The sequence below is a fragment of the Artemia sp. Qi Xiang Cuo genome, chromosome 1 (assembly GCF_049724085.1).
Source record: "Artemia sp. Qi Xiang Cuo chromosome 1, ASM4972408v1, whole genome shotgun sequence".
In the NCBI taxonomy this organism is placed as follows: Eukaryota; Metazoa; Arthropoda; class Branchiopoda; order Anostraca; family Artemiidae; genus Artemia; species Artemia sp. Qi Xiang Cuo.
Window position 1 is genome coordinate 84,720,078 of NC_142794.1, and position 6,468 is coordinate 84,726,545.

At 36.1% G+C, this 6,468-nt stretch overlaps 1 protein-coding gene across 1 annotated transcript in view; it reads right to left on the reverse strand.

The window, feature by feature from the left end:
* Nucleotides 1–2,173, reverse strand: part of LOC148956837 (putative inorganic phosphate cotransporter) — a 64,661-nt gene extending 62,488 nt beyond the window's left edge. Inside the window, exon 1 of the mRNA XM_089096556.1 lies at nucleotides 2,035–2,173. The gene's annotated coding sequence lies outside the window, so the exon portion shown is untranslated. The remainder of the gene's footprint in view (nucleotides 1–2,034) is intronic.
* Between the last annotated feature and the right edge of the window lie 4,295 nt (nucleotides 2,174–6,468).

The following is a 6,468-nucleotide window of genomic DNA, read 5'->3' on the forward strand; positions in this document are numbered from 1 at the left end:
ATTTATATCAAAATTCTGTTTTTAGAGTTTAGGTTACTATTGAGCCACGTCACTCCTTGCTTATTAACTACAGTTCGCTACTGTGAACTGTTTCATTAATCATTTCAAAACTTATGTCGCTAAAGCAATTCAATCCTATTGATTTTATAGCTGTTAGTTTAACATAAGAAGCTAGCGCTCTGGTTTTCTACCACTAATAAACTTGATTTACAAACTCACCTTCATAAGACATTCTATATAAGGAAAAAGGAAGTGAGAAATAAAGATCGAAGCAAGAAGATTGTTGCCCACATTTTTACCTTACTTAAACATGTTTCTTGATCAGAAGGATGGGTTTTATCCATAGATTCGGTTATGTACTTAAGACCTTATTATATCAAAGCAAGAGGCGAAACATTTAATTTTCCTAAATAGTTTTTGGATAAAAACTAGCCATATCTTAGAAACCGTATTTGGGTTTAGTATTAAAAAAAATATTTCCTGGAAGTGCAAGAGATACTCTTACAAGAACAAATTATAGTACTTAACAAGTTTTAACTCAAAAGTAAAATTTTATTTTTGATGGTCAAAGATATTCCTTATAGCCAGCACGTAGACGAGAGAAGGGCAATTTTTCCAATTTTTCCATAAGAAAACTGATTCTCCAAATCATCTCTGAAAAGTGATGTTTGTAAACACACAAAAAATCAAAAAAATCTGCAAACGAAAAGATGTAAGTTTTGATTTTCTTTTTGAAAGTAAATTAGAGAGCCAACAAGAAATTTCCAGAACGTTTATTTTTATTTTTGGGGGTGGAAATCAAGAGGATAGTTGTCCCATCCCTCCTCGCCCCAAACATATCCCCATCCTTCCTCCCCTCGTTCTTGTCCAAATACTAAGTTCACTGGTTTTGCTAGTTTGTATTTACGACTGGATGATGTAAACAAATAATATTTTTTTGGAACGAGGAAACGGGTCCCAAGTTGGAATTCTATTACTATATTGTTTTCTTCATAAGTTTTGTATACAGCCTATCGGTCTATCTGGTCCTATTGGAAAGGGGGCACAATTTTCATGGTAGCGAGGACTTTATTTTCGGGAATGTGGAATTGGGAGGTACTACTCTTTTGCCATTAGTGTTTAATTTTAAGGGGAAACATTCTGCACAATTATCCAAAGAACTGCTCTTTGTCAATCAAAATAAAAGAAAATCAGTTCGACTCTTAAAAGTAGAATGAACACAAGTTATATAATCACTGAAAATAGGAATACAAGACTAGAACAAGGACAAATGTCTCAAACTCACCTACCCATGGTGAAATAATAAGTTATTACCACCAGTAGCTAATTTTTTTATGCCCCTCACTAAAAAAAATCCAAGCTAGGTGGCCGCCTTGGTCTATTCTTAGCTTAGGGAAGCACTGAACGAGACACGCTAGTCAAACAATAAAAAAAGCCGGAGGAAAATTTTCAGTCAGCAAAATAAATTCTCTCGGTTTTTGGTTCTTTTTTTCCTGCTTACCTAATGTCTAGCCAATGGAAATATCTTAATTTATTTAAAGGATAAACACTTAATTGATATATTCTTGTAAACCATTAGCGTCATCAGAAATGGTTTCAGGAGAGCCAGAACGCGCCTCAAAGATCTATGAAATTACGAATAAATAATAATAACTGATTCGTAATAACTTGGTAAAGTCATATATAAAAATATGGAAGGCCTTTTTGACGACTATTTATAATTATAGTTTCCAAATAAAACATATTTGAATTAACCCCTCCCCCCCCGCGCCCATCCTCGCCTAAAATAAGTGTTTAGTGACCCAAAGTTAGGCTTTGATTATCGTGCTGGTATACAAAATTTAATTCCAGCGGCACAATTTCCACAAAAACCGAGCTGAATTAATACTACAAAAATGACTGAATTCTAGTTTTCTTCTGAATATGTAAATAAACATTCTTACCTAATCAAACACGATATATCCTATATAAAAAATACCCCAGAAGATCTCTACTTTTGTAATATATTCGGAGTTTGTATATATAGACTCTTACCTAATAGAACAGAGAATATCCTGTAAAAAACTGAGAACACTAACTCCTAGGATGCGCGCACTTGTGCGAGGCAGACGGACGAATGTGAGCTGGTTAAAAATTTTATGGCTTTATATCTGGTTGAAGTAATTGAAAATAACTGGAATTAAATATTTTACATCAATTACTAACTAAGAATAAGACATAATTACAATAAGAATAAGACATAATTACAATAATAAATATTAAAATCGGGAGTTCTCAAGTGGGTTAAATTAAAGGTTTTTTGAGGTGATTAAGAAGGTCATTGAATTATCAAGAGACTGAAATGTATTCGGAAAGCAATAAAAATTGTTTAGGAATCGTAGGTACTACCAGGATTCAAATAAGAATATACTTCGTTTCCTCTTTTGATAATTTTTTTGTCGTTTTGTTTTAGAGAGGAGAAATCACTCACTGGCGGCCACCCGCAATGCAGAGTAGACACCGGATAGTTACACAAATGAAGCGTTGAAAAGAGGTTATACATTTATACCTAGGGGGGGGGGGGAGGGAAGATTACCATCCTGGAAGCTCCATAACATTGAAACGGAATTACATATATGCTGACTGGGAAAACCTCGCAATGTAAAAATAGGACAATTCCATTTGTCAAAGCGGTAAGCACTATTTTTCATATATTGCATATAATGCGGCTTTTTCAAACTCCTACTGAAATGAACTGGCACGGGCCTACTGGCATGAACCTCAGAAGGGGAGTGAGAATTCTTTGCCCCCTACTCACGCTGTAAAATAAACACAACGTGTCATAATATGGACGAAATTCATCTGAAACGACAGATGAAATTTATTTCCTTTATGTCTCCCTGTCTTTCATAGGCAGCGCGCTAGCGCTGCCTAAATAAAGAACGATGTGGGCACAATGTGTTTTTTTTGTTTTTTTCTCGATACCCTGGCACTTCGTATCGAAGGAGTTGTCGTAGAAACTTTGAAAAGGGCTCATTCAACTGAAAATTGGAGTGGCTAGAGCCCTTTTTAATAGTCGAAAGTGATTGGAGGGAAACTAGCCCCCCCCACGCCCATCATTCCCCCAAACACATCCAATCAAAATTTCGAGATAGCCATTTTGTTCAGCGTAGTTGATTTCCAGATAGAAAATATGTTTTTGAGGAGAAAACTCCCCCACAACCCTCAGGGCAAGGGTTTTAAGTTATGCCCTGGGAGCATATAAGGTTTTTATAGAAGGTATTGCCGTAGAAACTTCAAAAAAAGCTCATTCGATTGGAAATTCAAAAATCTAGTACCCTTTTTAATAGTCAAAAGTGATTGGAGGGCACCTAGCCCCCCCCCCACGCCCATTATTTCCCCAATCACATCCAATCAAAAATGTCAGATATCCATTTTGTTAAGCGTAGTTGATTTCCAGATAGAAAAAATATTTTTTAGGAGGATACTCCCCCACAACCCTCAGGGCCAGGGTTTTAAGTTATGCCCTGGGGGCATATAAGGTTTATATAGAAGGCGCTGTCATAGAAACTTGAAAAAAGCTCATTCGATTGGAAATTCAAAGGGCTAGTGCCCTTTTCAATAGTCAAAAGTGATTAGAGGGCAAATAGCCCCCCCCTCCCACACCCATCATTCCCCCAAACACATCCAATAAAAATTTGAGATAGCCATTTTGTTTAGCGTAGTGGATTTCCAGATAGAAAATATTTACTTGAGGAGGACACTCCCCCACAACCCTCAGGGCAAGAATTATAAGTTATGCCCTCGGGGAATAGAAGGTTTTTATTGAAATCTCTGTCATAGAAACTTGAAAAAGGAAAATTGATTCAACGTAGTTGAAAGTTTTGGAAATTAGGAGTAGAACCCCCTTATTGAATACGGGGGGGGGCACCATTGCTGCCATCTACAATTTAGTCTAACGCCGACTTGACATAATTTATTCAAGGATTATCGATCGAGTCTAATGGGGGTCAAGGTCGATTTATTTGTTGTTTCCATGTGTAATGACACTGGGGGTGATTTGCATAATGGGTGGGGAATGTATTGATTTAGGACTAGCGGGGGGAAGTGAATTTCCGAGAAATTGATTGCTTAATCGACTAGGACAAGTGAATTTCCGAGAACTTGATTACATAATCGATGGGGAAATTTTATTGATCTGAAAACGGGAAACAGGATCACGTGTCTCCTTCTAAGCCAATCAGAGGACCGGAAATATTAGCGGGAGGGGATTGCAGAGAATATAAGGAAAGGATTTTTGCTATAGTTTTTATTAGTCTGTGAATAGAATTCAAAGGAGTGAGAACAGTTTGACTTTACTCGTTTGAATAAATTTGTGCTGATGATGAGTGGAATGTTTACCCTATTAGAAGTTGATAGTGGAGTTGATGGCAATAATACAAGAGCACCAAACGTGGGTGTGGAAATCACGAGAGGATCACGGCTTTGTCTGGAATGGGATGAAGTATGTGCAAGATATGTGATATCCTTGTGCACATTTAAAATGGAGGATCAATTTTGCTTCGCTGCAAAAGTTGATATAGCACATGTGAATAGACTTCAATGTGCTTTAAGTGCATTAGTGAAACATATTGAAGACAATAAATTGTATCGATAATTGTACATGCTTAGTATTATTGTTGAAATTATCCAATAAAATTGTTTCGAAATCGAAAATGTTCCCTTTCTTTTTGTTAGAATGTTAGGCTAACGATTTCTGGTCAGTCTAGAGTCAGCAGTCAGAGTGAAAAGATCGAAAAATGAATAAATTTGAGAAAGGGAGAATTAGATCGAATCTTGTGTTTTGGAAAAACATTTGATTTTGGATGATGATTTTCTCGAGTTATCTCTTCAACGCAGGATATTTTCTCGGGAAACACTTGACAATATAATGAAAACTGATTCTCCCCCATTGGACCATTGAATGAAACTTTTTCGATGTGATTCAAATGCTTATACTCAATTTATTGATATATTAATTGGAACAAAGCAGAATAATATCGTGGATACACTTTTGAAAACTTTGCCATAAATTCAATGTAGATGGCTCCCCATTCGAAAGAGGTGACGTCACAGAGTTACTCCTCTGCAATTCCTCCACCATGAATTTATCGAGCGAGGACGATCAGTTTCGTTTTAGTTGTGAGAGAGTTGACTTCGGAAACCGAAAAAATGTTCTATAAATGTCCACTATGCATGTACACTCTTGGCAGTTGGACTCAATGTGAGAATTATACAACTTTTGATGACTATAGTGAAAAGTGTAAATTATGTAATCCTTTTAAATTACATAGAGGCTATGCAGTACAAATTAAGGGATGTAATTCATGTCTTGAAGAGATTTGTGAATCTCACCCTAGGGGACATCTGTGCTCCAATTGTCACTATGATAAATGTGATCAGTGGGAGAATACTTACCCCGCTATGATTGGAAAGAATCCCAAACGTGATTTTAGTTTATTTCTACGAGATTGGTATCGTCGTGGATTTAAATTATTCTGGGAGGAAGAATCTGGTCTACGATTCAACTGTTGGGGTAACAAGACACTTTGGTTCCTACGTCATCGTTGTGACGACACTGCCTATTATGACTATAAACCTAGTGATTTTTATTTGACAGTTACAGAATGTGATTCACCATTTGAAAACACTATATGTGATATTGCCTCAAATAGACAGATTGATACTCGTGAATTTCATAATATGAATGCAAATAGTATCATTGACTATACAAAGATATATGACAAGAGTGAATTTACATTATACTGTATAAAATGTGACCCTGACTTTGCAGTCAATCAACATCAATATACAGTCAATCCAAATGATTTACCGGCATTAGTATTTCAGAACAGTTGCCTATAAACCAACAAAGAAGAAATCTAAAGTGAAGATTTAAAGAAATTGTTGTATATATACATTTTATTAATAAACAAATTCACATACATTTTTTGAGCACTTTACTCTTAGGGCACTGAAATTTATATTATACAGGTCTGAGAGGATATTTTCCACTAAAAAGACGTGGTTTGTTCAAGTTCAGACGTGGATTGTCTACATAAATGTTGAGAAACTGCTTGTAAGTATAGCCGTGACATCGGAACACAAAATATAGTAGTGCATGGAAGCCACAGCTTTTAGTCGTAGATCCTGCACTCTACTCCGATTTTGAATAATAATTTTGCCACTGCTCTCAATATAGTTGAGGATGTGGGGTGAGTAGAGTGTATAGGGTAGACCAAGAGGATCAAAAAATTAAATCGTCTTCATTGTTTGAAAGATGCACAGCCAATGACCCGTCAGCACAGTCGACGGACTGCTATTAACAATAATTAAGGTATTGTTGACACTTTGAATTTTTCCAAGAAAGTCCGAGGGTAGACAATAGGATTTGTGCTGGGACATGTAGGGATTCATATTAAATACATTGATTATGTAACTGGTATTCAT